We start from the raw sequence: 27,401 nt of genomic DNA, 5'->3' as shown, positions 1-27,401 counted from the left end.
CAGTGGAGGGTTCAGGTTCTGGGGGCTTCCTGCACCCCAGTAGGGCCGTAGCGATGGGGGTCCATAATGATCCACCTTGGGCTACTTTTTCCTCCCTACTAAATACGCTGGTAACTAGACTTACGCCCCCATTGGGACCTCAGGTGTTGGTACAGCCACATATTGTCCCTGCGGTTAATCCGCCATGTGCAGATCTCCTGTCCACTCAGTTACAGCAATTGAATCACTCACTGAACAGACAAAAACCTAACCCTCGCCCGCATAAGACCAAGGGGTCCTCTAAGCGGGCCATTACTTCCTCACAATCCACCCATGTTCCAGACACTTCATCTGATGAAGATGGCGTATATACTGACCCCTCAGACACTGACCCAGATGCTTCTGATGGGGAATCTGTTTCACAGGTTAATGTTCCTGATTTATTGGAGGCTATCAGGCTGATTCTTCAAATTGATGATGACCCAGAACCTGTTGTTACCTCTAAGAAACCGGATAGGTTTAAACATCAGAAGGTTGTTACACAAGTTTTGCCTCATTCTGACCATTTAGTTGACATATGTCAGGAATCCTGGGAAAATCCAGGAAAGAAATGCACACCTCACAAGAAGATGCTGGCTCGCTATCCCCTCGCTGCGGAGCTAAGTAAGAATTGGGAAACACCGCCGCCGGCGGACTCGCAAGTGGCACGGCTGATGGTGTCCTTTGCTCTGCCTGTAACTACCGTCGCCTCTCTGAAAGAACCGACGGATAAGCGTGTGGAGGGTTGGTTAAAAGCTATTTACACCCTCGCAGGAGCTGTGCATCGACCCACTATTGCAGCTTCTTGGGCTGCAGAAGCTATTGAAGCATGGGCTCAGGAGGTGGAAGCAGAGCTGCCGTCCAACTTTTCTGATAATACTAGACAATGTCTTTCGTATATTGTCACAGCATCTCATTAAATTGAGGAGGCGGCTTCTGATCCCGGTATTCTGGCGGCCAAGGCTTCTACTATATCCATTTTGGCTTGCCGGATTCCCTGGTTACGGTCCTGGTCTGGAGGTGCTCCCTTTTAAGGGAGACATTCTGTTTAGTGAGGATCTCAACAGGATTGTGGCTGACTTAGCTTCTGCTAAGATGGCGTGTCTACCTAGTACTGCTCCTTCGTTCCCGAAGGTTATGAGTATTTCCTTTCATTCCTTTCGTCCTCCAGGTAAAGCAAAGGGTCAGGCTTACCCGAAACAGGCTCGCACTTCCAAAACCGCTAAGCCCAAACCTAAACGTGCCTGGGCTGCCCGTCAGCCTGCTTCCAAATCAGACAAGCCTGCTTCATGACGGGGAGGGCCTCCCCTGGGGGATCCCAGGGTGGGAGGCTGACTTCTAAGGTTTACCCAGGAATGGTTGAAGACCACTTCAGATGCCTGGGAAGGGGAAGTCGTCACTCACGGATACGCCATATCCTTCAAGAATCGTCCCCCTCATCGATTTTGCCTGACAGACATCCCTTCGATCAGGTGAAGGCAAAAACTCTTCATTTGGTGGTACAATCCCTCCTTTACACAGGAGTGGTAGTACCGGTGTCTCTGGCTCAGAGAGGCAGGGGGTACTATTCACCACTGTTCCTAGTCCCGAAACCAAATGGTTCCTCCCGGCCCATTCTCAACCTCAAGTCCTTGAACAAATTGGTGAGAGTCTCCAAGTTTCGGATGGAAACTCTTTGCTCTATTGTTCTAGCTTTGGAGCCTGGGGACTATATGGTCTCCCTGGACATACAGGATGCTTATCTTCATATTCCTATTGCCATGTCGCATCAGCAGTACCTGCGGTTTGCTATTGGCAACCTCCATTATCAATTTTGGGCTTTACCTTTTGGTTTGACCATGGCTCCGCGAGTCTTCACAGAGGTCATGGCGGTAATGATGGCTTTACTCTGCATTCAGAGTGTCAGGATCCTACCGTATCTGGACGACTTGCTGATCCTGGCTAATTCCCCAGAAATTCTCCTCCGTCATCTGGATCTGACGGTCCAGTTTCTGCAAGCCCACGGGTGGCTCATCAACTGGTAGAAATCCTCCTTGGTCCCTGCTCAGAGCATGGTGTACCTGGGGGCATTGTTGGACACTCACAACCAGCAGTTGTTCTTGTCTCAGGAGAAGGTCCTGATCCTTCAGGACAGAATTCTATGCATCCTCTCTCGTCCACAAGTGTCGATTCACTCAGCGATGCAAGTACTAGGCCTCATGGTGTCGGCTTTCGACATTGTGGAGTACGCTCAATTTCATTCCCGTCCTCTGCAAAAGCTGATTCTTGCCAAATGGGACGGCCTGCCTCACCGGATCAGGTCTTACATTATCTCATTGTCTCTGGAGGTTCGTCTGTCACTGAACTGGTGGCTCCAGGACCAACGATTGAGCAGGGGTCGTCCCTTCTGGATCTCCAGGGAACCTCCGCCGGGAAATGAAGCCACCAGCCGCAGTAGCTCTCCGCGGGTATAAACAAGCCCACACTGACCACCGCCAGCCAGGCAGCCAAACAGCAGGTACAGCCTCACACCAACCGCCCATTTCAAGCCACCTCATCGGTAAGACTGTACAGCCGCTGCACTCATGTGCGCCGCCATCTTCCTTCCTAAGGTGGTGTCTAAATTCTACCTTAATGAAGAAATTGTAGACCCGGCCTTCCAAGGTCCGGACCTTTCTGCGGGAGATGCATCGTTGGACGTAGTCCATGCTTAAAGGATCTACATGGATCGTACCAGTGCCATCAGAAAAACAGACACTCTCTTCGTTCTCTACGGAGGATGGTCTGCTGACAAGCAGACACTGGCAAGGTGGCTTTGAATGACCATTTCAGAAGCATATTCTCAAGCTGATCTCCCTGTTCTGGCTAATGTCTCTGCTCACTCTACTCGTAAGGTAGGTCCGTCATGGGCAGCACAACGTGGTGCTTCAGCAGAACAGATATGTAAGGCAGACACATGGTCTTCCCATAACACATTCATTAGACATTATGCCTTTGATACCTGTGCCTCTTAGGATGCTGAATTCAGACAAAGGATTCTCCTGTCCAATCAGGAGCATCCCCACCACTAAATTGCTTTGGGACATCCCAATGTTATCCTGTGGATAACCTGTGGACCCTACAGGAGAAATAATCGTTATGGTAGACTTACCGTTGATAACTCTATTTCTCCTCAGTCCACAGGATCCACAGGGATCCCACCATGACGCACCTGATTTGAGGATCCTTTCACTTACTAACCTCTTCCTTCTTGTATGGAAGGGTGTACATGTGTGTTCTTCCCGCCTGATTAGGGCTCTCTATGATGCTTCTGCCTTGAGCTTTGGGAAACAACTGTATTGCCTGAGCCAGGAGGTGGGGATATAGGGACGGGCCCGTTGCATTCTGGGAGGCCGAAAGCTTTGATTGTTTGGTGCCAGTCCGCTGTCGCTACCTCAGATCCCAATGTTATCCTGTGGATCCTGTGGACTTAGGAGAAATAGAGTTATCAACGGTAAGTCTACCATAGCGATTATTTCTCTGCTCTCATTCCCATCAAAAGTATAGGAGCACATTTCAGTCCTAAGTAACTGTCACAATCTTGACTGTAATTCTCATATTTGGTGACTTACCCCTGCTTTCTGTCCTGGATCCTGTGTCTTTTCACTCACGGAGTTAAACAGCTTGTCAGCACTGAGTTTCCTGAGTTCTCTGCCTGAGAGGTAATCAGCTCCACCTGTGGTGATCTCCTGTGTGAGGCTGAATTCAGTAATCTAAAAGCAAGCATCCTGTGTTTTGCAGAAGTCCAGGCTTCAGTGTTCTCTTGGCCTGCTAGGCCTCATTCTACATCACAGCCTTGGCTAGAGTAGTCACATGACAGTGACATCACCTAATCCTGCCCACCAATCATCAAGGACCAGGAAGTATAAATCAGGAGGCTGAGTTGGAATCTGGGCCAGTTCCTCGTGTCACATACAGCCTTGTGTGTACCTAAGTTCCTGTGGAAACTCTGTTCCCTTGTTCCTGTATGGTTACTTGTGTGTTGCCATTTGATTTCACCATTTCCCTGAGTCTCAATGTAAAGGCACAGCTGCAATGTTTCGTCTTAAAGGCACAGTACTGAATTCCATGTTCTCCACTGAAAACCACAGCTGTCGTGTTTCAGTTTTACTACTGTTGTAGTTGGGATCTCCAGAGCTCAGTACTTCCGTGCTTCCAACACCTCCGTGCCTCCGTGCTTCCAGCATCTCCGTGACTCAGCACCTCTGTGCCTCAGTACCTCCGTGCTTCCAGCACCTCCGTGCCTCAGGACCTCCGTGCCTCCGTGCCTCAGTACCTCCGTGCTTCCAGCACCTCAGTGCCTCCGTGCTTCCAGCATCTCCGTGACTCAGCATCTCCGTGCCTCAGCACCTCCGTGCCTCCGTGCCTCAGCACCTCCGTGCCTCAGTACCTCCGTGCTTCCAGCACCTCCGTGCCTCCGTGCCTCAGCACCCCAGTGTCTCTACGCACTCCAGTGTCTCTACGCACCCCAGTGTCTTCACGCACCTCAGTGTCTCTACGCACCTCAGTGCCTCTACGCACCTCAGTGCCTCTACGCACCTCAGTGCCTCTACGCACCTCAGTGCCTCTACGTACCTCAGTGTCTCCAAGTACCTCAGTATCCCCAAGCACCCCGTGCCCTTTAGCACAGTTGTACCTGTTATTCTTCACTGATTCATCAGCGCCTTTCCAGTTCTGTCTTTCAGGAGACCTTCAGCGCCCACACGTGCTTCCTGTCTGCCGACCTCATCCTGCATGAGGAGAACTTGGATTCGGCCATCTCTGCCGCGGTTCCTCTTCCCAGTCACCGGAAGAGACCCCGAGTCCACAACACTTCCAAAACCAGGTCAGTGGTGGTATTCGTGTAGTCCTCCAGTCGCCCGCGCAGACTTCGCTAGCACCGGGTTCACAAAAACCTTAGTCATGACAGTAGGAACTGGCCACATGGACCCGGCCGAAAGTGTTAGTCTGACGCATGACCTCCTAAGCAATATTGCAGGACGCTTGGAAGGTCTGGAGTCGACTCAGCATCGATTGGCACAGTGTCTGCAGCGGAATTCGTCCTCCAGAGATTCTATGACCTTCTGCTCTAAGACTCCTGACCAACTGCAGATTTTCTACCAGATGTTACTACAGTTACAAGAACTTTTGCCTAGTATTCTCTCTGTGATGCCTGATCTCCTCAGGAATACTACCAACGTTGTTGATCCTGTTTTGTCCCATCCAGTTAATAGAGTCTCTTCCTCTGCGCAAGGGAAAGTTTTTCATCAGAGCTATCCACGGCCCAAGCTCTCTGAAGCTGAACGTCAGCGGCGTAAGGAGCTACATCTCTGTCTTTACTGTGGAAATTCTGGTCATTTTGTTAAAGACTGCATTCTTCGCAAGCCAGGGAATGGTGACAAATCGCAGTATCACAGTGCTCATGTCTACAAGTCATCCACAGTAGCCGATCCTGCTACTGCTGACGGGGGTATCAAGATGGCTACTCGGAAAGAGACTCAAATTTATGACTGGGGTCCGGTGATTAAAAGACCTTATCCCAAGTTGGGTGTCCAGAGAAGAATATTCAAGCCATTTAGAGTCACAGAGGAGTCAGAGTGTCCAGCCCCAGGGGGGGCGTCCGTGTCTTCAGCCCCAGGAGGGGCGTCTTCAGAGTGTCCAGCCCCAGGAGGGGCGTCTTCAGAGTGTCCAGCCCCAGGAGGGGCGTCTTCAGAGTGTCCAGCCCCAGGAGGGGCGTCTTCAGAGTGTCCAGCCCCAGGAGGGGCGTCTTCAGAGTGTCCAGCCCCAGGAGGGGCGTCTTCAGAGTGTCCAGCCCCAGGAGGGGCGTCTTCAAAGTGTCCAGCCCCAGGAGGGGCGTCTTCAGAGTGTCTAGCCCCAGGAGGGGCGTCTTCAGAGTGTCTAGCCCCAGGAGGGGCGTCTTCAAAGTGTCCAGCCCCAGGAGGGGCGTCTTCAAAGTGTCTAGCCCCAGGAGGGGCGTCTTCAGAGTGTCCAGCCCCAGGGGGGGCGTCCGTGTCTTCAGCCCCAGGGGGGGTGTCTTCAGAGTGTCCAGCCCCAAGAAGGGGTTCTTCAGAGTGTCCAGCCCCAAGAAGGGGTTCTTCAGAGCGTCCAGCCCCAGTGAGGGGTTCAGAGCGTCCAGCCCCAGTGAGGGGTTCAGAGCGTCCAGCCCCAGTGAGGGGTTCAGAGCGTCCAGCCCCAGGAGGGGGTTCTTCAGAGGGCACAGCCCCAGGAGGGGGTTCTTCAGAGGGTCCAGCCCCAGGAGGGGGTTCCGAGGGTACAGCCCCAGGAAGGGGATCCGAGGGTCCAGAGCCAGAGGGTCTACAGAGTGCTGCCCAGCCAGAGGGTCTACAGAGTGCTGCCCAGCCAGAGGGTCTACAGAGTGCTGCCCAGCCAGAGAGCCTTCAGAGCGCTGCCCAGCCAGAGAGCCTTCAGAGCGCTGCCCAGCCAGAGAGCCTTCAGAGCGCTGCCCAGCCAGAGAGCCTTCAGAGCGCTGCCCAGCCAGAGAGCCTTCAGAGCGCAGCCCAGCCCCGTGAAGTGGGGGCTCTTGCCTCAGCCCAGCCCCGTGAAGTGGGGGCTCTTGCCTCAGCCCAGCCCCGTGAAGTGGGGGCTCCTGCCTTGGTTCAGCCCCGTGAAGAAAGGACTCAGTCCGTCCCGGTTCCAGCCGGTCCAGCAATACTCCAGGCCCAGCCTGGTCAGTCCGTCCCGGTTCCAGCCGGTCCAGCAATACTCCAGGCCCAGCTTGGCCAGTCCGTTCCGGTTCCAGCCGGTCCAGCAATACTCCAGGCTCCGCCTGGTCAGTTCGTTCCGGTTCCAGCCGGTCCAGTGTTACTCCAGGACCAGCCTGGTCAGTCTCCTTTGGTTCCAGCCAATTCAAGCATCCCCGGATCCAATCCAGTCCTACTCGTCCAGTCAAAGATTTCTCCAGTTTCAGCCTCTAAGCTTTCGTCTGATGGTTTACCACCTATTTACTTCGATGGAGATTTACTGCAATATGCCGCTTTGGTTGAACAATTTCTGTCTCGGATGGAGTCTGATCCTTCAGGTGCAGTAACTCCTTCCAACGTTACTCGATATCTGTTCCTGGCATTCAGAGGAAGAGCTTTGGAGTGGGCCAACATGCTTTTTGAGAGTAATGATCCTGTGTTCCATGACTTACAGAATTTTAGTAATGCTGTGGTTAAAGAATTTGGTCCTAAACCTATGGAATCTGACTCGGTAAAGAAATCAGGCTCTAAAGGGAATGCAGAAGGAAGTTTGTGCTGTCCTCCCAGGGATAATCTAAGAATCTCCTTCAGTAAGAATCCGACCATTAAAATTGCTCATGTTGGAGTCTCTCCTAGCCCAGAGAATTTAAATCTCCAGTGCACCTCATTTTCATCTGCAAACTGTGTATCTATGGGAGATTCATATCTTCCATTAGACTTGGACTCAGACTCTGAATTTGATCCAGTCCATGATGCTACTCCTTTCTTGGGAGCCCCCATGTTTTCTAAGGAAGGTTTTTCTTTACAGGAGATCCCGCGGTCCTTGGTCAAAACCAAACGTTCCCATAAGAAGAAGAGGCATCAACGAAGGTCCTAAATTCTTCTGTATGAATTTCTCAAGTTCCCCTAAGATTAGATGGGTGTCCGGAGTCCACCCTCGAAGAGGGGGATACTGTCACAATCTTGACTGTAATTCTCATATTTGGTGACTTACCCCTGCTTTCTGTCCTGGATCCTGTGTCTTTTCACTCACGGAGTTAAACAGCTTGTCAGCACTGAGTTTCCTGAGTTCTCTGCCTGAGAGGTAATCAGCTCCACCTGTGGTGATCTCCTGTGTGAGGCTGAATTCAGTAATCTAAAAGCAAGCATCCTGTGTTTTGCAGAAGTCCAGGCTTCAGTGTTCTCTTGGCCTGCTAGGCCTCATTCTACATCACAGCCTTGGCTAGAGTAGTCACATGACAGTGACATCACCTAATCCTGCCCACCAATCATCAAGGACCAGGAAGTATAAATCAGGAGGCTGAGTTGGAATCTGGGCCAGTTCCTCGTGTCACATACAGCCTTGTGTGTACCTAAGTTCCTGTGGAAACTCTGTTCCCTTGTTCCTGTATGGTTACTTGTGTGTTGCCATTTGATTTCACCATTTCCCTGAGTCTCAATGTAAAGGCACAGCTGCAATGTTTCGTCTTAAAGGCACAGTACTGAATTCCATGTTCTCCACTGAAAACCACAGCTGTCGTGTTTCAGTTTTACTACTGTTGTAGTTGGGATCTCCAGAGCTCAGTACTTCCGTGCTTCCAACACCTCCGTGCCTCCGTGCTTCCAGCATCTCCGTGACTCAGCACCTCTGTGCCTCAGTACCTCCGTGCTTCCAGCACCTCCGTGCCTCAGGACCTCCGTGCCTCCGTGCCTCAGTACCTCAGTGCTTCCAGCACCTCAGTGCCTCCGTGCTTCCAGCATCTCCGTGACTCAGCATCTCCGTGCCTCCGTGCCTCAGCACCTCCGTGCCTCAGTACCTCCGTGCTTCCAGCACCTCCGTGCCTCCGTGCCTCAGCACCCCAGTGTCTCTACGCACTCCAGTGTCTCTACGCACCCCAGTGTCTTCACGCACCTCAGTGTCTCTACGCACCTCAGTGCCTCTACGCACCTCAGTGCCTCTACGCACCTCAGTGCCTCTACGCACCTCAGTGCCTCTACGTACCTCAGTGTCTCCAAGTACCTCAGTGTCTCCAAGTACCTCAGTATCCCCAAGCACCCCGTGCCCTTTAGCACAGTTGTACCTGTTATTCTTCACTGATTCATCAGCGCCTTTCCAGTTCTGTCTTTCAGGAGACCTTCAGCGCCCACACGTGCTTCCTGTCTGCCGACCTCATCCTGCATGAGGAGAACTTGGATTCGGCCATCTCTGCCGCGGTTCCTCTTCCCAGTCACCGGAAGAGACCCCGAGTCCACAACACTTCCAAAACCAGGTCAGTGGTGGTATTCGTGTAGTCCTCCAGTCGCCCGCGCAGACTTCGCTAGCACCGGGTTCACAAAAACCTTAGTCATGACAGTAACAGGTCAATTCTTCTCCTCCTGGGTCTCTCTGATGTGATGCGGGGTCTCTCTGATCTGACACTGTGGTTATGCCCCATTCCCTTGGCATCAATGATAATCTCTTCTCCTGAATTTCATTGTATGTGTTCAGCCAATCATTTTCTTAAACCAAACCTCATAATCCCCCACTCCTTCTGCTGGAATACCCCAAAGAGCGGTTGCTAGTCAAATACTGTTGTTTATTCCACCTAGCTTGGTAAAGTGGTATTCAATGTATCACTTATCTCCACCCCAGACTCATTGCCTTTGCGTTAGTCTGCGTATTTAAAGTCAGCCATAGCAAAGATTGGTTCTGTCCCCTCCATTATTTTTCAGACGTCTACCTGATAACTCTGTAATGGTAAATGACAGCATCATTTTACCTACTAGATTATCTGGTATACTAGATATAGACCATGCCTTGACTTTTCGGCTTCCATTTGCTTGGCCGATGACAAGACTATCTGCAATCAATCATTAATGGTGCTACTAGATTTAGCTACAGTTTCTCTGCTTCCTCCTCTGCCATTCTATGCCCATTGCTTTATCGTATCTTATTGTGAATTTTTTGGGAAGTGAATATTCTGAGCCTTGCTTACAAATTCCTCCTTAACTCTGTTCCTACTAGATTTTCAATATCATCCATAAACACTCTTCCAGTTGTCTTCTGCACTCTTCCAGTGCCTCTAAAGCCTTCTCGTCTCATAATCTCTTCCCATGCATGGCTGCAGAAAGACCTCTCCCTTATGGAACTCTCTACCCCTCCCAATCAGACTCTTAACCTTGAAAAAAATGTAAATGGTCCCTGAAGACTAATTTTTTCATAGAAGCCAATCCATCTTCTTGTGTACTGTTCTTACACTAACTCTGGTTTGCAGTAGCCACTCACACTCCATCTAGCAGCTACAATTGTTGTTTTGTGACTTTATGTATTACATGTTCCAAAAATCTCTTACATTGTAGGGCAGGGCCATCTTTTTTTAATTTTCAATATACTTGTAAATAAGAAATAGTAATAAATAATTACATTAAAGGTAATTTTTTTTAAGTAGAAACACTCTATAAATCTTCATTGAAACCCATTTTCCTTCACAAATCAAGTTGAAGCTAAACTACAATGCATATTTTGATGTTCCGTAGGGAATACCTTTGCATTGTCATGCGTTGTCATACATTTCTGGGCTGCTCTGTTCACTCACTCTATTTTAGAAAATGATTTAGCTGTTCTCTTAACACTGCCATATTTCCTTAAAACTTCTGCCCACATACAAGTCACTGAGTAAAAAAAAAGCTTCATCAGTAATATATACTATATGTGTATGTGTGTGTGTCTAACTGCCAAAATAAACTAAATAATTCTGTGAGAGAAGATTGCTGAATTAATGAACCATTAAGCAATTAACATCCACTCCTGCTTAGGATCATGTAATTACTGGGCAGACCCAATTGGCCATTACTGTGGCTGTTCTGGATAGAGAGTGAGAATTTGAGAGAGCGGTTATTGTTGAGGCACATTTGGCAGATGGAACATTCTTGTACATGGATTAGCCCCTCAGGTCATAGCTTGTGTTTAAAGATCCAGCCATGTTTCTGCGGGATACGGTCGTTAGGTCGACATGGTCAATAGGTCGACATGGTCATTAGATTGACATGTACTAGGGCGACAGTCAAAAGGTCGACATGAGTTGTTGTTTTTTTAATTCATTTTTTGGGATTTTTTCATACTTAACGATCCACGTGGACTACGATTGGAACGGTAACCTGTGGCGAGCGAAGCGAGGCCCCTTGCCCGAAGCAAGCCATGCGAGGGAACGCGGTACACTATTGGGGTTCCCCGTCACTTTACAAAGAAAACAACCCCAAAACCAGTAAAAAAAATCCATGTGGACATTTTGACCTGTCGACCTAGTACATGTCGACCTAATGACCATGTCGACCTATTGTCCTTGTCGACCTAATGACTGTCGACCTAAGTTGAGTCGACCCAACGACCCATACCCGTTTCTGCAATGCTGTCAAATCTATGAAAACACGGATGATAGTTGTAGATGTTACACTCTGCTAGTATGACAGCCAACAAAATCAGTATGGCAAAGTATACATAAACTATACACCAATAACCGCCACGTTCATGCATCTCGCCACTGGTACAACTGTGTAGCTCATATCAGTTATATCTACCTGCCGCATCTAATTGTTGAATAACCTTGCTACATAGGCAGACTAAAAAGTCTTTTAAAAGAATTAGGAACATTTCAGCTGTGCCTGGTATTCATACAGGAACCATCAAATATAATCTGCAGCAGTCCACCCCATACGTGACCCCCCTTTGAAATCTCAGTTTTGGTCTCTTGCTATCCTTTTGAACATTCATTTATACATATACAGCAAAGTCACCTTTATAAACATATCAACACACCGTGGATGCACCAGGCTTAACTTTAATATATTGTTCTTGATGCAAAACGGATATTAAATAACAACTGTATCACAGGTTTGTGGCTCTGCTACTAATTTGGGATACATTCCCAAGGCCTCTTTTTGGCAAAATAATGTGGTATTTATTAAGTGCATCCTAAGAAGCCCAGGAGAATCATATGCTAAGGAAACAAATGAATTTCTATCCCCCCAGTCAGATATCTGATATTGATGACCAGGATGTATATAAAAAGGAGGAAGGGGAATTAGGAAAATGGATAACCAATTAGACGTCTCTGTGCACATACCTGACAAGTATCATGTAATACAAACCACCAAATGGATATTAACAAAGAGTATCAAATGGTGTTAGGTACATACTAGTCTATTATGAAGTATATAAAAAAGAAATTAGCTGCGGCAGAATATCATATCCCACATTTTATAGGATGACCGGTAAGTCAAGGATATATTTTATACGCTGGAACAGAAAGTCAGCTCAGAGTGTAAGCTTCTATTTCATTTTCATTTTCAAAACTTACCTGTTATGTAGTCATGAACTTGCTAAGTCAATTTATTAAAAAAGATCTAATTATAAAATGTATTGATATGCCGAAATATAGAGGGCACTGCTTTGGAAAGCAGATGATTAGGATTAACTACATAAAGTGGCCTTTAAATAGTTTCTTAAAAGTAGCTGAAATGTATCATCTCTGTAAGGAGAAATGAGTAGAGTTGATGACAAGAGGAATGCATAAGTAGCCAGTCATCTGGTTTTAGACAAATAGCAATATATTTTAATTTAAAGAAAGTAATTTTTGCTACAAAGAATAATTGCATTTGTTTAAGAAATCCAATGCTTTTTTTTTTTGTAAGATCAAAATGTGGATTTTATGGTAATGGCCTTCTAAAGGGAGTTAAATGTATTTTTACACTATGTTGGTCCCGGGAGGCATGGGGGTGAGGGTTAGTGTTGTGGGCAATATGAGAAAACGGCAGCTACTCTGTACAGAAAACATTCCTTACTAATGATTTCAATGATCCACTAGTTCCACTTTTAATTGTATAATCTGTGCAGATGTTTAAATCAGATTGTGCTTCAAAATTAATTTAAAGGCTCATTGTTCTAGTTCAGTGTACAAAACTTCCAGAGGTCATTGATGCAAGCCACTGGCATGCCTCTCAGTGTAAAATGTTGGACTGTGAATTACATAATTGCTTTTAATTATGTAATTATAGTGTTTAAATGTGTAGGGGTAAAGGTTACAGTTACATTTTGAAGGCATGGGAGGGTACGTGACATTAGGCAACAGACTCACCTACAGCTTCCTAAACTTTCAGTGAAATCTGTGCACATTCTTGTCCTGCTCTGTCCTTGACCTCGAGAATTAGGAGATTGTGGGGAATTACGTCTCTACCGCAAGTGACACGATAACAAATAATTTGTCTGTTATTAAAGAGTTCAGTGTTAATAATGAAAAAAGGGAAAAAATGTGTCAAGGTAATTAAATGTTTATTATGAGTGACCAGGCCAGTTGTGGGATATTTGTAATAGGAAGATAATTAACTTATATAGGAAGCCGGAAACAAACTGCAGGTTAAGTGAAGACATAACGTGATTGGGCCAAAATGAGTCTCTAACATTTAAATACAAACATAAATAAGCAAATAAAGATGGAAAAGTTACTTTTCAAAATGATCTTCAAAATAACAACAAAAATACAAAAACAAAAATATTAGTAGTATATTTTTTAAATAATATAAAACAAAATTTGTATTTTTAGATAATTTCCAAATTTTGGACATGCAAATGATTTCCTTATTGTACCTTCCCTATGTGTAGACGCATCATGCTTAGCCCCACGGATACGTTTTTGGTGCTCATGGCTGCAATTGCTGTTCCCCACCCCTCCCCCATTTGAACCCTTTGTTCCATAGGCCTAACCTCCGTAACACTACATTTCTGGAAATTAATTTAATGTATTCTGCTAGTCGCTTACCATTTTCAAAAATTATCCATGTTAGAATGTATACAGTATATTGGTGGGGGGGGGGGGGGGGGAAATGTAGAAGAATGAAGAAATAAACATGTTGCATTCCGATTCCGTCCCCAAAATTCTGCCGCCATTGGCCTGGCCCTCCCACAAATCCAGGCCGGATCATGCTCTGGGACTTGAAGCATAAACATGCTTGAGGATTAATCAAAGCTGTAAGAACAGAAACGGGTAGCCACTAATCTGGCAAATGTTTTAACCTGTTTTACCCATTTTTAAAAAAAAGTTTTCGAACAAGGACATAGGGGGTTATTCAATTAGACGCTATAGTGATGTGCCTGCAAAAATAGGGGGAGGTTGCAATTTCTTTTATCACCACTAATCAAATAGCCCGCACGAAAACCCCCATTTTTTTGAGCAGCATTACATAGGTCATAAGCCACAGAACTATTTACTTTCATAGCACCTATCGCAGAAAGAAAGGGCACTTATCACCGATTTGGATTCGCTTACCTGAGGCAGGTGAACCAACCTTCGATAATTGGCAGGTATTGGGGAAACTATTGTTTAAGCTGGGTACACACCAGTGGCGCTGCGACCCAGAGACGCAATGTAACAATATATTGCATCTTCCGTCCACACTTAACAAACCGTTGTACAATGGTACGATATATATCATTACATGTTGCATGTTATTACACTACGTCAGGCATGGTCGACAACAAAGGACAACGGATAAAGGTACACACTATATGATATGTACTATATATTGTTCTGTTCCATGTCGAAATGATATATCGTATGATATATCTTATAGTGTGAACCCATCTTAAGGTGGGTACACACTAGGCGATGTGCTCTATGAGCAATGTCGCCTAGTGTGTTCCCTTCCCTGCTGGGGCAGCGTACACACTGAGCGATATGCAAATGATATCGCTCAGTGACGCCGCAGCCGAGCCGTGCATGCAGTTTTTGGACGACAGTCCAAATTGAGCTGCATGCACGGCCGACAGCGAGGGTCATTAACGACCCTCGGGGCTGCGCGTCACTCATTGTTGGGCAGCATACACACTAGTCGATATGGTAAATAACGTAGCTCAGGAAGGACAAAATGAGCGACGTCGTTTACTTTATCGGCAAGTGTGTAGCCATCTATACACTCAAAAGATTGATACATTCCTTTACCAATTTGCTTTGTGTATATTCTAATTGTAGTATGGCTCAATACACCACATGTCCTCCTTGTCAATGTGGTAAGCCGATGCTTTAGGATTCACTTGAACAAATTGAGAAGTAACCTGGTTCACCTTTGATCTGTGTATTAAATCTGAAGAATAATTTTATAGAGCAGTGAGCACACTATTACTGGGATAGAAAACCACATAGACTGTCTTGGGGTTTTGCCTAGTAAGCTTGTAACCCCATGGGTTTGGGGTTGGCGTGTTTTCCAGAATTTGTGTATATTTGCTTCTATGTAATACCACAAAATAAGTTTATTCTACGTATTTCTTTAGGTTCTGTTTACTCAAAAAAAACGATGCCGTCAAATGTTATCAAAAGTATTTATTTAGAAACTCATTTTGTTTATGCAGATAATCCCGTCTCTGCCGGAGTCACATCGTCACGACAAGATCTCATGCTGTACATTGATCATCTATCCAACCTTTGCCTAGAGTGAGACCCCCCCAGAACTTTGATCTATACTGAGCCAGTTAGGGAAAGAGGAACAGGAGGAGGAGAAGGAAGACATCTGATGAAAACAAGGAACAATGTTTAACACCAGAGCAGGTAAATGGTTTTTATAGCAAATAGCAGTTTGAACCTGCAATAATGTCTGTATTAAAACATCTAATTATAATGTTATATTAAAGTATTTATTGACATTCACGAATATGTTCCAAGTGCTGCATGAGTCCTTCAGATACTGTATGTGCTACTCCATATACAGCAGATGAACACATAGACGCACGTCAGGGGGGGGAGTTCCAAGTACCTAGACCCCCCTCGGTCGCCAATCTATCGCGGAGAAGATGAGTTTTTTTTCTATAACAGCTCAGCCTCGCAGTGTGTCACTGCGCTTTGCGAGGCTGGCCGCTCAGGCTGGCACGTAAGAGGAGCGCTGCAGCTCTTATCACGTGCTATGAGAGGATAGAAGCTCTGATGCCTTGTAGCTGCTTCACTGTCCCAGCCAGCGACCAGGCACTGACTGTCTCTCTGTGACTCCATGGAGCAGAGGCAGGTGACTTGAGACATATGGCGGGGGCAGTGCTGGTACTCTATCTATGTGGGTTGGAAATGATGGTGCTGTTCTGGCTATGGGGTGGGGGTACACTGGTGCTACGCTGTCTATGGGGAAGGGGGGGATGTTGGTGCTTTGTCTGGGAAGGGGGTGGGGGTTGCTGGGGGGAAAATGATGTGCCCGTGCTGTGTCTTTATGAAGGGAGGGGGGGGGGGCTATGTTTGTCTACAGGGGGTGCTCGGGGTATGGGGGGGGGGTAATGACGGTGGCTGTTCTCGTGTGTGTGTGTGTGTGTATATATATATATATATACATACACACACACACACACACACACACACACGCACACACACTATTGAATAGCAGGCTGCACTCATTGCAGGAATAATCAAGCAACAGACACCAACGTTTCAGTGTTATTCAGTTCAACTTTTTCATTAAAGGTAAAAAGGATTTACCTATACTCTATCTGCACCTTCCATGGCGCCATCTGCTCGCAGCTTCCCAGTGCCGAAGAATGACATCACATGGGGACGCCAGCATCACCTAATGTTGAATTGAATAACAATGAAATGTTGGGGAACTCTTCTTCTCTGACTATTCCTGCAATCAGGGGCGGATTAAACCTTGGGGGTGCCCGGGGCACTTAAGACAGGGGGGCCCTGGTGGAGGGGAGGAGTATATTAGATTGTGCATATATTACTGGTGTCACCTGTGTTAAACTATTTAATTGATAAGAAAGGTACTTCAACACAGGTGACTGCAATCATAATTTAAGAAGGAAGTCCAGGTAAGAGAGCATTTTGTCCCTCTTGGAATGGGTCCTGTTGGGAGGTATGGATTGTGTATATTAAATTTAAACCAATGGTTTATATTAGATTTAAACTAATAGTTTAATAATGCCTGGGAATTGTATATAGCGCCACCTAATTGAAAGACAACTATTTTATAAAATTGACTTGTAGTACAACGAAGGCAACTTAAACAACCTTAAAATGCACATAGAAAAATAAATCTATGATTTATCTTGTCACATGAAAGAACAGCAGCAGCCTCTGTATTACTTACACACTGGGACAGGATGCAGGAGGACTCTGTGTGTGTCTTACACAGGACCCAGACTCCCAGGCAAGGAGGAGGAGAAGCTGAGATCCCTGGGTCGCTTACAGCTCTCTCCACCCTCCTATCTCTACTTGGGTTGGTATCTCATTAAATCTGATACTCCTGTGTCTCTGCCTGCACTGCATACTGTTCTGCTTGCATTTTGGCTGCCTGGTTCTGCTGTTGCATAAGAGGAAAAGCTAGTGCAGTGATGGCTAACCTTGACACTCCAGCTGTTGTTGAACTACACATCCCAGCATGCCCTGCATCAGTTTTAGCATGGCCAAATAGCAAAACTGTAGCAGGGCATGCTGGGATGTGTAGTTCAACAACAGCTGGAGTGTCAAGGTTAATCATCACTGAGCTAGTGATATCATTGTGCTCTGGCAGGGGGGCCCACTGACAAAAGGGGGCCCTGGGTACAGTATGCCCTGCATCCCCCCCTTAATCTGGCTATGCCTGCAATGAGTTGCGCCTGCTATTTAGTTGTGGTATACGTTCAAGATCCTGGCTGTCAGGATCCTGGCAGTTGAAATACCGATGCTGGATTCCCGACACTCGTCAAAACACCGATGCTGGATTTCCAACCAAGTCAGCATCCCGACGCCAGAATACCCACAGCCGGGAGGGTAAGGATTTGGCTGCGGGGGGAGGGAGGGGGGGTGTTAGGCTGCAGGCAGGGTAGGTTAGGGTTAGGATGCAGAGAGGGAGGAAATGTCACAAGTGAGGGCTGGTGAAGGTAACTGGAAGCCTCAGTTAAAGGGGCTGATGGGTACCAGAATTTAGGAGGAGTGAGTGGACTCCTAGACATGCGTTAGACAGTAGCAGTAAGTGCCCGAAGGCGTGACCACGACAATTGGAGATATCTTTGAGGGTATTTATTAAATAAAAAGTCATATAAGGTGCAATGAAACAAATAAAAGTCACAGGTGAGTACAATACAGCTGGTTAGGACCAGTAATCCGGAATGAGCATGAAAGTTCAGTACAATACTTGGGAACCCAGGTGAGGTATAATGTGAAGCTGAGATTTAGCAGGTGAACTGTAAATAATACTGGGGTGCTCAGGTAAATTATAAATGAAGCTGGTGTTCGTAGATAACTGTAGGCAAAGCTGGGGTTCGCAGGAGAACTGAAGAAGAAACTGGGGTTCGCATGATAACTTATAAAAGAAGCTGGGGTTCGCAGGAGAACTGTAAAAGAACCTGGGGTTCGTAGGAGAACTGTAGAAGAAGCTGGGGTTCATAGAAGAACTGTAGAAGAAGCTGGGGTTCATAGAAGAACTGTAGAAGAAGCTGGGGTTCATAGAAGAACTGTAGAAGAAGCTGGGGTTCGCAGGAGAACTGTAAAAGAAGCTGAGGTTCGCAGGAGAACTGAAGAAGAAACTGGGGTTCGCAGGAGCACAGAGGGTAACTGGAGAGTGGCTACTGGAAAGCCAGAGCATAACCCTTTTGTTAGGGGTGTGGTTCATCAAATCGACAGTATCTAGGTCGACAATGTTTAGGTCAACCACTATAGGTCGACAGTCACTAGGTCGACATGGATGGAAGGTCGACAGGGTTTCTAGGTCGACATGTGCTAGGTCGACAGGTCTAAAGGTCGACATGAGGTATAAATTTTTTTTGGGTGTCGTTTTCTTCGTAGAGTGACCGGGATCCCTAATTAGAGCACCGCGTCCCCTCGCATGGCTTGCTTCGCTCGGCACAGATTACCGTTCCAATCGTAGTCCACGTGGATCGTTAAGTATGAAAAAATGTAAAAAAAGAAAAAAAATGTGAAAAACTCATGTCGGCCTTTAGACCTGTCGACCTAGAAACCCTGTCGACCTTCCATCCATGTCGACCTAGTGACTGTCGACCTATAGTGGTCGACCTAAACATTGTCGACCTTCAGACCGGATCCCTTTTGTTAGCACTGGGTGCGGGAGCAAAGATGACAGGCTGCACCACAGGGCTTAAACACTGGAGAGCTGGAACAACACCGCAAGGGGAAACCACCAGGGAGTCAGGATGAACTGCAGGAGAAGTCCACAGTGAACTGCACACTGTAATCACAGGATAGACAATGGAAGCACTGACAATCTTCTGGGAGCTGGGACAGGATATTTATACCTGCTGCATAACAGGGATTGGTCTGGCAATTATGACATGGCTCCAGTAGCACTGAGGATAGATGAATGGGTATCATGTGTCAAAGTCCAAGATGGCTGCGCCCATCAACAGAACCAGAAGGGGAATTAAGTACTGTGAAGCATGAGTACAAACAACAATGGCGGCGGAGCCGCAGCAACCGGACTCCACGCGCCCAGACGCGCACAGCGGCCACAGGGATAGAGGTGGCGGCCGGGGCGCACCGAGGACGCGCATCCAGTAGAGGACCACAGGCGCGGCAATGACGGCCGCGACAGGGCTGAGAGCGCCGCACCACCGTGAGTACATTTACTGAGGAGGCCGCTGATACCAGCGCTGTAGGCAGTAACCATAACCATAGTTGAAGCCCGGCCCTGGCTCGCTGAGCCAGCCTCAGGAGACATCTGACAGGTAGAAAACGATGTCTCAGTACCCGGATCGTGACAGGAAAGGGTTAGGCTGCAGGAAAGAGGGTTTAGGTTTAGGCACTAAGGGGGGAGGTTAGGGTTAGGCACTAGCAGCTAGATAATTCATTTTCATTACTACATGGTTCCATAATATACAAGATACAATATACGAATTCCCTTTAATTGCTTACAGACCATTTTTTAATTGGTCTGTAACTAATTGTTTGGAAACCCCCCTTATAAAATCCTGCTTTTTCCACTGGAACGTTTGATCAAAGGAAGATGATACATCATTAAGTGCATCATTAGGCTTTATATGCCAGTCATATTCATCAGTCTGTTCATGATTATTGGTGTTTTCGAAATAAAAATAATAATGCAACAACAGAAATTAAAAAAAGAGGCATGGCCATCCCCTAAAAGTGCTGACAGTCCTAGCAAAATCAGGGGGACAAACATCATGGGGTTCCCACAGATAATATAAATGCTGCCCACTACCCCTGGGAAAACCCAGCACTAGGATTGTTCCAACACTTGTTTTGTGGTGGGTGTTGGTTAACCAGATACATAAAAAATGAGTTAAAGATAGTATTTTGCTGGGGATGTACATGTGCCAACACGTCTTGTCCTGTCTAAAGTATTTGGGTATGCTGGCAGTTGCAGAACTAATGGTGGGTATAAACTAAGCGATTTTGTAAACAATTATTATTATTATCCTTTATTTATATGGCGCCACAAGGGATCCGCAGCGCCCATTACACAGTACATAATCAAATGAGCAAACAAGAAAACAGCACTTACAGTTCAAGACAATATAGGACAGGTATAGAAAACCAGGGGTTAGGTGCCATAACAGGGAGTAAGGAGTATAAGATAGTGTAAGTAAGAAAAGGAAAGGCACATGAAAGTCCCTGCTCTTGCAAGACAATATTGTTCATTTTTAACCTCCTGAGCCATATTGTTTACCATATCGCCCAGTGTGTATGCTGCCAGCAATGGCTTATCTGCGCTCTCGGGGGTCATTATCGGCTCCCGCTGTTGCCAGTGCATGCCGCTCAAACTGACAGTATCGTCAGATGCTGCATGTTCGGGCTGGCGGTGCCATGACGTCACTATGCGATATCGCATAATGTGTATGCACTATGCCGGCGGCCCGCTCGGGAGGGGAAAAACTATGTAGTACTGCTCATAGGGCGTATGGCATAGTGTGTACCCACCATGATTACGTTCATTCGCTTTCTGACCATGTGCAGTATACGCCACACCAACTGGCATAATATTCTCTCCGCATCAGTTCCGTATTCTGTACCATTTATGTTTCTTTAGGAATGTAGTTATTTTGTTACAATAGCTGTGTATTCTGGATGGTAACACATCTCCTATCCACAGTTTATTGGACTGTGTAATATACTTACCACTTTTTAGACCAAATATTGCGGGTCGCAGCCAGGAGCCTGTCATGGGTGCTACCCGGCTGCGACCTGTGTCAGGCCCCTTTCACACTGCATTTGCCAACCCGGCTTATTGGTGGGTTGGTGACGTCTCTGATGACGCGGTGGGGGCAGTGCTTGGAGATCACATGATCTCTAAGCGCCGTCCGTACATTCACTGTAAACGGGAAGCCGTATTGTTTACAGAGCAGAGTTTGCCGGGTTGAACACGTGTTCAAACCTGCAAGCTACCCGAGTTGGAATACCGGGTCACTCGACCCGGATTATGCCAACTAAGCCCTTTTACACCAACCAGCAACACGGGTTATGCGCGTTCATGTGCAGTAACCCATGTTATATGCTGGCGGTGTAAAAGGGGTATAAAGGAACTTGCCTGGTCAAAAATCACATACACTACGTGGCCAAATGTAAGGGAAACACCTTCTAATTAGTGTGTTTGGGTCATACTGAAATAGCTCAGTGACTACCAACCGGGCACTGTCCTAGGATGCACTTCAGGTCGTGCATGCGCACTAACACCAACCCAGCAGTGTAAAGTTAGACCCGGCAGTGTAAAGTTAGACCCGGCAGTGTACAATAAGACCCAGCAGTGTAAAGTTAGACCCGGCAGTGTACAATAAGACCCAGCAGTGTAAAATTAGACATGGCAGTGCAAAGTTAGACCCATTAGTGTAAAGTTAGACTCATTAGTGTAAAGTTAGACCCGGCAGTGTACAATAAGACCCAGCAGTGTAAAGTTAGACTTGGCAGTGTACAATAAGACCCAGCAGTGTAAAATTAGACATGGCAGTGCAAAGTTAGACCCATTAGTGTAAAGTTAGACCCATTAGTGTAAAGGTAGACCCGGCAGTGTAAAATTAGACCCAGCAGTGTAAAGTTGCACACTATTACTCAGCTGTGTAACTGTCAGTGTTGGGAGGGACTGCTGCTTTTCGCAGGGGACAGCTGCAACTCGCGTGAGCCGGAGACCAAAGTTATCAGCGAGCAGATGTGTGGTATATTAATGAATATGTCCTTTAGCCCTACTTCACCACATGTTTTGGAATAAATAAATAAATAAATAACATCTTTATGTTTGTGTACCTAAATATCTGTTTATGTGGACTATAGTATGAGGCTCCTCCAAATTACTCTGTAAAATTTGAGCAGAGATATATCTGTAGCTAGCACAATATAAAGTACGCGGCATATAGAGTTGGCACCTGTTATTCTTCCACGGTAAAAAATGTATTTGCTTAATTGTAGCGTGTGTGTGTGTGTGTGTGTGTGTGTGTGTGTGTCAGGGAATATTGATTGTAACCTCCACTGTAGAATGGACTGGTCTTAATGACTAAATATTCACTGGAAGGAACTGTGTTATATGTACTCGCTATATATAAATAAAGTTAATATATAAAGTAGGGAATTGTAGTTTGTGCCTTCTTACCTGCTTCCTGTCATATTTTGGTCCTTATTGGACCTGCTCATGCCTCCATCTTGCATGTCCCACCACTGTTGTGCAGATTCTAAACAGTATAAAGAAAGTCATATCCAATTGAGGGGTTGGGTATGTGTGACCGGCGGTCAGGAGACCGCCGTTCACAATACCGATGCCGGGATCCCAGTTGTTAGATGGCCGGCAGGGGAGGCTCGATGCGCTCATCATGCAGCGCGCACGGTGGCACGCTGCATCTGCCACAGGTTCTATTCCCACTCTATGGGTGTCGTGGATACCCACGAGTGGGAATAGTCCCTGTTGGTTGGCATGCAGACCGTTGGGATATTCAGGGTTCGGTATTCCGGCGTCGGTATTGTGACCGCCAGTCACATAACCACATCCCCAACTGAGAATACCACTAGTGTGTTTAATACATTGTAATGGTAATTAACCTGATTCAGTGAATGTAGATAAATTCACTTAACCACATAAGGGTCTATGCAATACATGTCGGATCCTCTCCTACAGATAGGATCCAACAGTGCAATATTTAATTTGCGGGCAAATCTGACGGGTTTTGCTCGTTTTCAACAATGCCAATCCAACTTTTTTTAAAGTCGGATTGACATTGTCGAAAATGGGACTAAAACCTGTCAGATATGTCTGCAAATCCGACAGAACACATGGATCCGCGGCTAATCTGCCGATCCACGTGTTTTCCGACAAGTCGGAAAAATGTCAGTACCATTGAATAGGTCAAATCATGATTTGACCTAAAAAAGTTGGAAACTGCCGACTTACTGACTAGATGCCGACTTCAACTGAATAGACCCCATAGTGGCTAAGAACTTGGGCATCATTATGTCTCCCATTATAATCCACATCAATAGACATATGTTCTGCAGATGCATATATTTGTTTGTTATCCAATACAGAGATAAACATCATGAGTAGATAGAGAAACATTTTTGAACTAATTTATTGCGATCATCACAATAATAACAGCAGTGTGTATTGAGAATAAGTTTTAATAATCACATTTTTCTTTACTATATTCACTCTTTATTTTAAAAATATTTAATTGTGTCTGATATCATTTTTATATTATATTAATGTATGCTAATAAAATGTATATGTGTTAAAGAAACAATTAGGTGATGTTCTTAGTGCACCCACACAACTACTTTCTTTGTCTTGTGTAGGCACGGGCGTATCTAGAGAGGAGGGGACCTGTGTGCAGTCTCCGTGAGTGGGCCTCTCCTCTCCCGTTCCGTAGCCGGCAGCGGTGGGCGGCGGCGCTGTTAGCACTCTGAGTGAGCACTAGAGTCTCTGGCACAGTGCCAGAGTCTACAGCTCATGCGCAGGTCTCCGAAAAAATGGTGCGGCAGCCAAATTTGTTCTCTAATGGGCAAAACCATGTGCACTGCAGGGGGAGCAGATATAACATGTGCTGAGAGAGTTAGATTTGGGTGTGGTGTGTTCAAACTGAAATCTAAACTGCAGTGTAAAAATAAAGCAGCCAGTATTTACCCTGCACAGAAACAATATAACCCAACCAAATCTAACCTCGAAAATGCACATGCCTGCGTTTCCTGTCGTCGTTTCCCCCCACACACACACCCCTCACCCCGTGTCGCTGCTCCCGGACACCTGTCTCTGTTCAATCTTGACGCGATTGCATCATGATCGCCTGTGCAGGCGCACTGCGGCCTTCAGAGCATTTGCAAGCATTGCGATCAGCTCTAATAAGGCCTTCAGTACTTCATGCCAAAGACATTGTCTACATTGCACTGCAGGAGTCTCCTGATGTTATTAGCATTGATAGGTACATTATCATTTGACATTTGGTTTTTACACCCAGGAGCAATAGGAATTCTTTTTATGTAGCTATATAATTGCACCTGAGTGACAGTACCTTTTCATTAATCTCTTTATAATGCATACACAGGGCCGGTTCTGGCGCTCTGTGCGCCCCGGGCGGCAATAGGGGGCGTGGCTTCATACAGGGGGCGTGGTCATTTACGCCCCCTGTACAGACTGAAATGATGTGCGGTGCGCGATGACGTCATTGCGCACCGCACAGCATAGGTCCTCTCCACGAAGGGAAACTAGACGCGTACGCATCTAGTTTCCCTTCACAGCGGCAGCGGGGGTGGTGGGGGGGGGGGCATCGGCCAGCGGCAGTAGGGGGCACACAGCAGCAGCGGATCTTGCCCTGGTGCGGCGCCCTCCGGATGGCGCCCTGCGCTCTCCGGAAGGCGGCGTCCCGGGCAAAAGTCCTGCTTGCCCGTGGCAAGATCCGCTACTGTGCATACATAAAGATTGTCTCTCTGTAGTGCAGGATATTGTGGATGATAGTGGCTGTTTATTAATAGAGATACATTGTGGGGCTTGATATACTGTTGGGTAGCACAAATTGCTGTTTTATGTTACAAAAATTGATTGCGCATTCATCCCCATGTAAATGCAGATGAGAAATGTGCTTATGCCACTTTACATTTAGAAAGACGGAATGGAGGATGGCATGCCAGCATTGGCGGAGTACAGTAAGGGCTTGCTCACAGAATGCCCCCCATGAATGAAATCCTTGTGGCGCCTTATAAGTAAATGAGAATAGTAATAATAATGCAGACTACAACAACGGTGCATGTGCCTCTGTCTGAAGACTTGCGGGTGCTAGAACCCTGGTGCAGAATACGCATTGGTGATGATTTCAATCAGCAGCTGCTACTGATTGGCCAAGAACTGGACGGCTTGATCCCTCCCACTGATTTATTTGATTTATTTGATATTTGGAATCTGTCTGTGGTAGGAGAGCAAATTCCTCTTAGAGAAGGGGAAGGCATTGGATGATTGCATTTGATTGAACTTAACTAATGTTTTCATTGTGTATTTGTGTCTGTAAATGTATTTTACTTGGTATATGCAAGTTCATATTTATTATTAATACAGGTTGAGTATCCAATATCCAAATATTCCGAAATACTGAATTTTTTGAGTGAGAGTGAGATAGTGAAATCTTTGTTTTTTTCATGGCTCAATGTACACACACTTTGTTTAATACACAAAGGGGGTCATTCCGAGTTGTTCGCTTGTTGCCGATTTTCGCTATATTGCGATTAGTCGCTTACTGCGCATGCGCAAGGTTCGTTATTTTACACAAAAGTTAGGTATTTTACTCACGGCATAACGAGGTTTTTTCATCGTTCTGGTGATCGTACTGTGATTGACAGGAAGTGGGTGTTTCTAGACGGAAACTTGCCGTTTTCTGGGCGTGTGCGGAAAAACGCTGGCGTTTCTGGGAAAAACGCGGGAGTGTCTGAAGAAACGGGGGAGTGTCTGGGCGAACGCTGGGTGTGTTTGTTACGTCAAACCAGGAACGAAACTGACTGAACTGATCGCAATGGCTGAGTAAGTCTCGAGCTACTCAGAAACTGCTAAGAAATTTCTATTCGCAATTCTGCTAATCTTTCGTTCGCAATTCTGCAATGCTAAGATACACTCCCAGAGGGCGGCGGCTTAGCGTGTGCAATGCTGCTAAAAGCAGCTAGCGAGCGAACAACTCGGAATGAGGGCCAAAGTTATTAAAGGTATTGTATTAAATGACCTTCAGGCTGTGTGTATAAGGTGTATATGAAACATTAATGAATTGTGTGAATGTACACACACTTTGTTTAATGCACAAAGTTATTAAAAATATTGGCTAAAATTACTATCAGGCTGTGTGTATAAGTTGTATATGATACATAAATGTATTCTGTGCTTAGACTTGGGTCCCATCGCCATGATATCTCATTATGGTATGCAATTATTCCAAAATACGGAAAAATCCGATATCCAAAATACTTCTGGTCCCAAGCATTTTGGATAAGGGATACTCAACCTGTAACACCATACAGAAACAATACAGATTATGTTATGTACTGTATATAATACGTCATTAAAATATGATATTGTGTACTGTAATTTTAGCATTTACTAAATCTGTCAAGCCACATCTTCTAATGTACTGCTGGTATAAAGTGGGGCATATGCCACCCTTGCGTTGCTGCTGGCTTATTCAGATGCATCAAACTCTGCAAACTGTGCAAAATACTATATCTTAGTGTTAACGGTGCAAAAATGCACCACACGCTGCACTAACCCCTGTGTGTACACCTTTGATGCACGCCAGGGCCAGATTTAGGGATGGACAACAAGGATGGGCTGCATCATTTAATCAGAGGAGTCTCTCTCCAATGGCTTAGCTGTTCATGAATAGTGGCCAACAAGCAGGGCTGAAACTAGGATTTTCGGCACCCGGGGCAAGGCAGTAATTAAACTTCTTTTATGATATCCTCCTTCCAATAATGCAGATTGGAGGTAACATCAAAACAAGATAGAATATCCAATGCGTTTCGTCTCATGCCGAGACTTCATAAGGGGTGTATCTCAAATGAGGAGTTTACCATTAGAGGATTGTACCATAGGTGTTTTTGGACACTTACAACAACCGGACAGGCACTAAATGTTATGCTGTATTATTGTTTCATTCCCAGTAAAAGAGACTACTAATTGTTTGGGGCGCCAATTCCACTACTGCTATACACATTGCTCACTTTTGTTGTTTCTAACAGGGAACATAGTGGAATAGGGCAGCCCACTAGTTAGATACCATCCATTTACTCTTTCAACAGCACAACAAGGGAGTTTGTGTTATATATATATATATATATATATATATATATAGTGCCTTGCTAAAGTATTCACGCCCCTTCACATTTTTCATGTTTTGTGGCCTCATAACCTGAATGAAAATGGATTGTTTGAAGGTTTGCCTCATTTCATTCACAGAGCATGCCTACAACTTTGAAGATGTTTTTTTTGTTATTGTGATGCAAACAACAAATAGGACAAAATAACAGAAACCTTCAGCGTGCGTAACTGTTCACACCTCTAAAGTCAGTACTTTGTAGAGCTACCTTTCGCGGCAATTGCAGCTGCAAGTCGATCTGGATAAGTCTCTATGAGCTTGCCACATCTTGCCACTGGGATTTTCGTCCATTCCTTAAGGCAAAACTGCTCCAGCTCCTTCATGTTGGATGGTTTCTGCTTGTGAACAGCAATCTTCAAGTCTGACAACAGATTCTCAATTGGATTGTGATCTGGGCTTTGACTAGGCCATTCCAACACATT

At 46.0% G+C, this 27,401-nt stretch overlaps 1 protein-coding gene across 9 annotated transcripts in view; it reads left to right on the top strand.

Annotated features, from left to right (window-relative positions):
• ERC2 (ELKS/RAB6-interacting/CAST family member 2) overlaps window positions 1–27,401 on the top strand; it is a 2,157,515-nt gene that overhangs the window by 1,879,640 nt on the left and 250,474 nt on the right. For all 9 annotated transcript variants that reach the window (XR_010186954.1, XR_010186951.1, XR_010186955.1 and 6 more), the window contains one exon: window positions 15,076–15,271. The gene's annotated coding sequence lies outside the window, so the exon portion shown is untranslated. The remainder of the gene's footprint in view (window positions 1–15,075; window positions 15,272–27,401) is intronic.

This window comes from Pseudophryne corroboree, chromosome 9 (genome assembly GCF_028390025.1).
Source record: "Pseudophryne corroboree isolate aPseCor3 chromosome 9, aPseCor3.hap2, whole genome shotgun sequence".
NCBI classification, from domain to species: Eukaryota; Metazoa; Chordata; class Amphibia; order Anura; family Myobatrachidae; genus Pseudophryne; species Pseudophryne corroboree.
The sequence above is the reverse complement of the archived record's forward strand: the minus strand, read 5'-3'. Positions and strand labels throughout refer to the sequence as shown.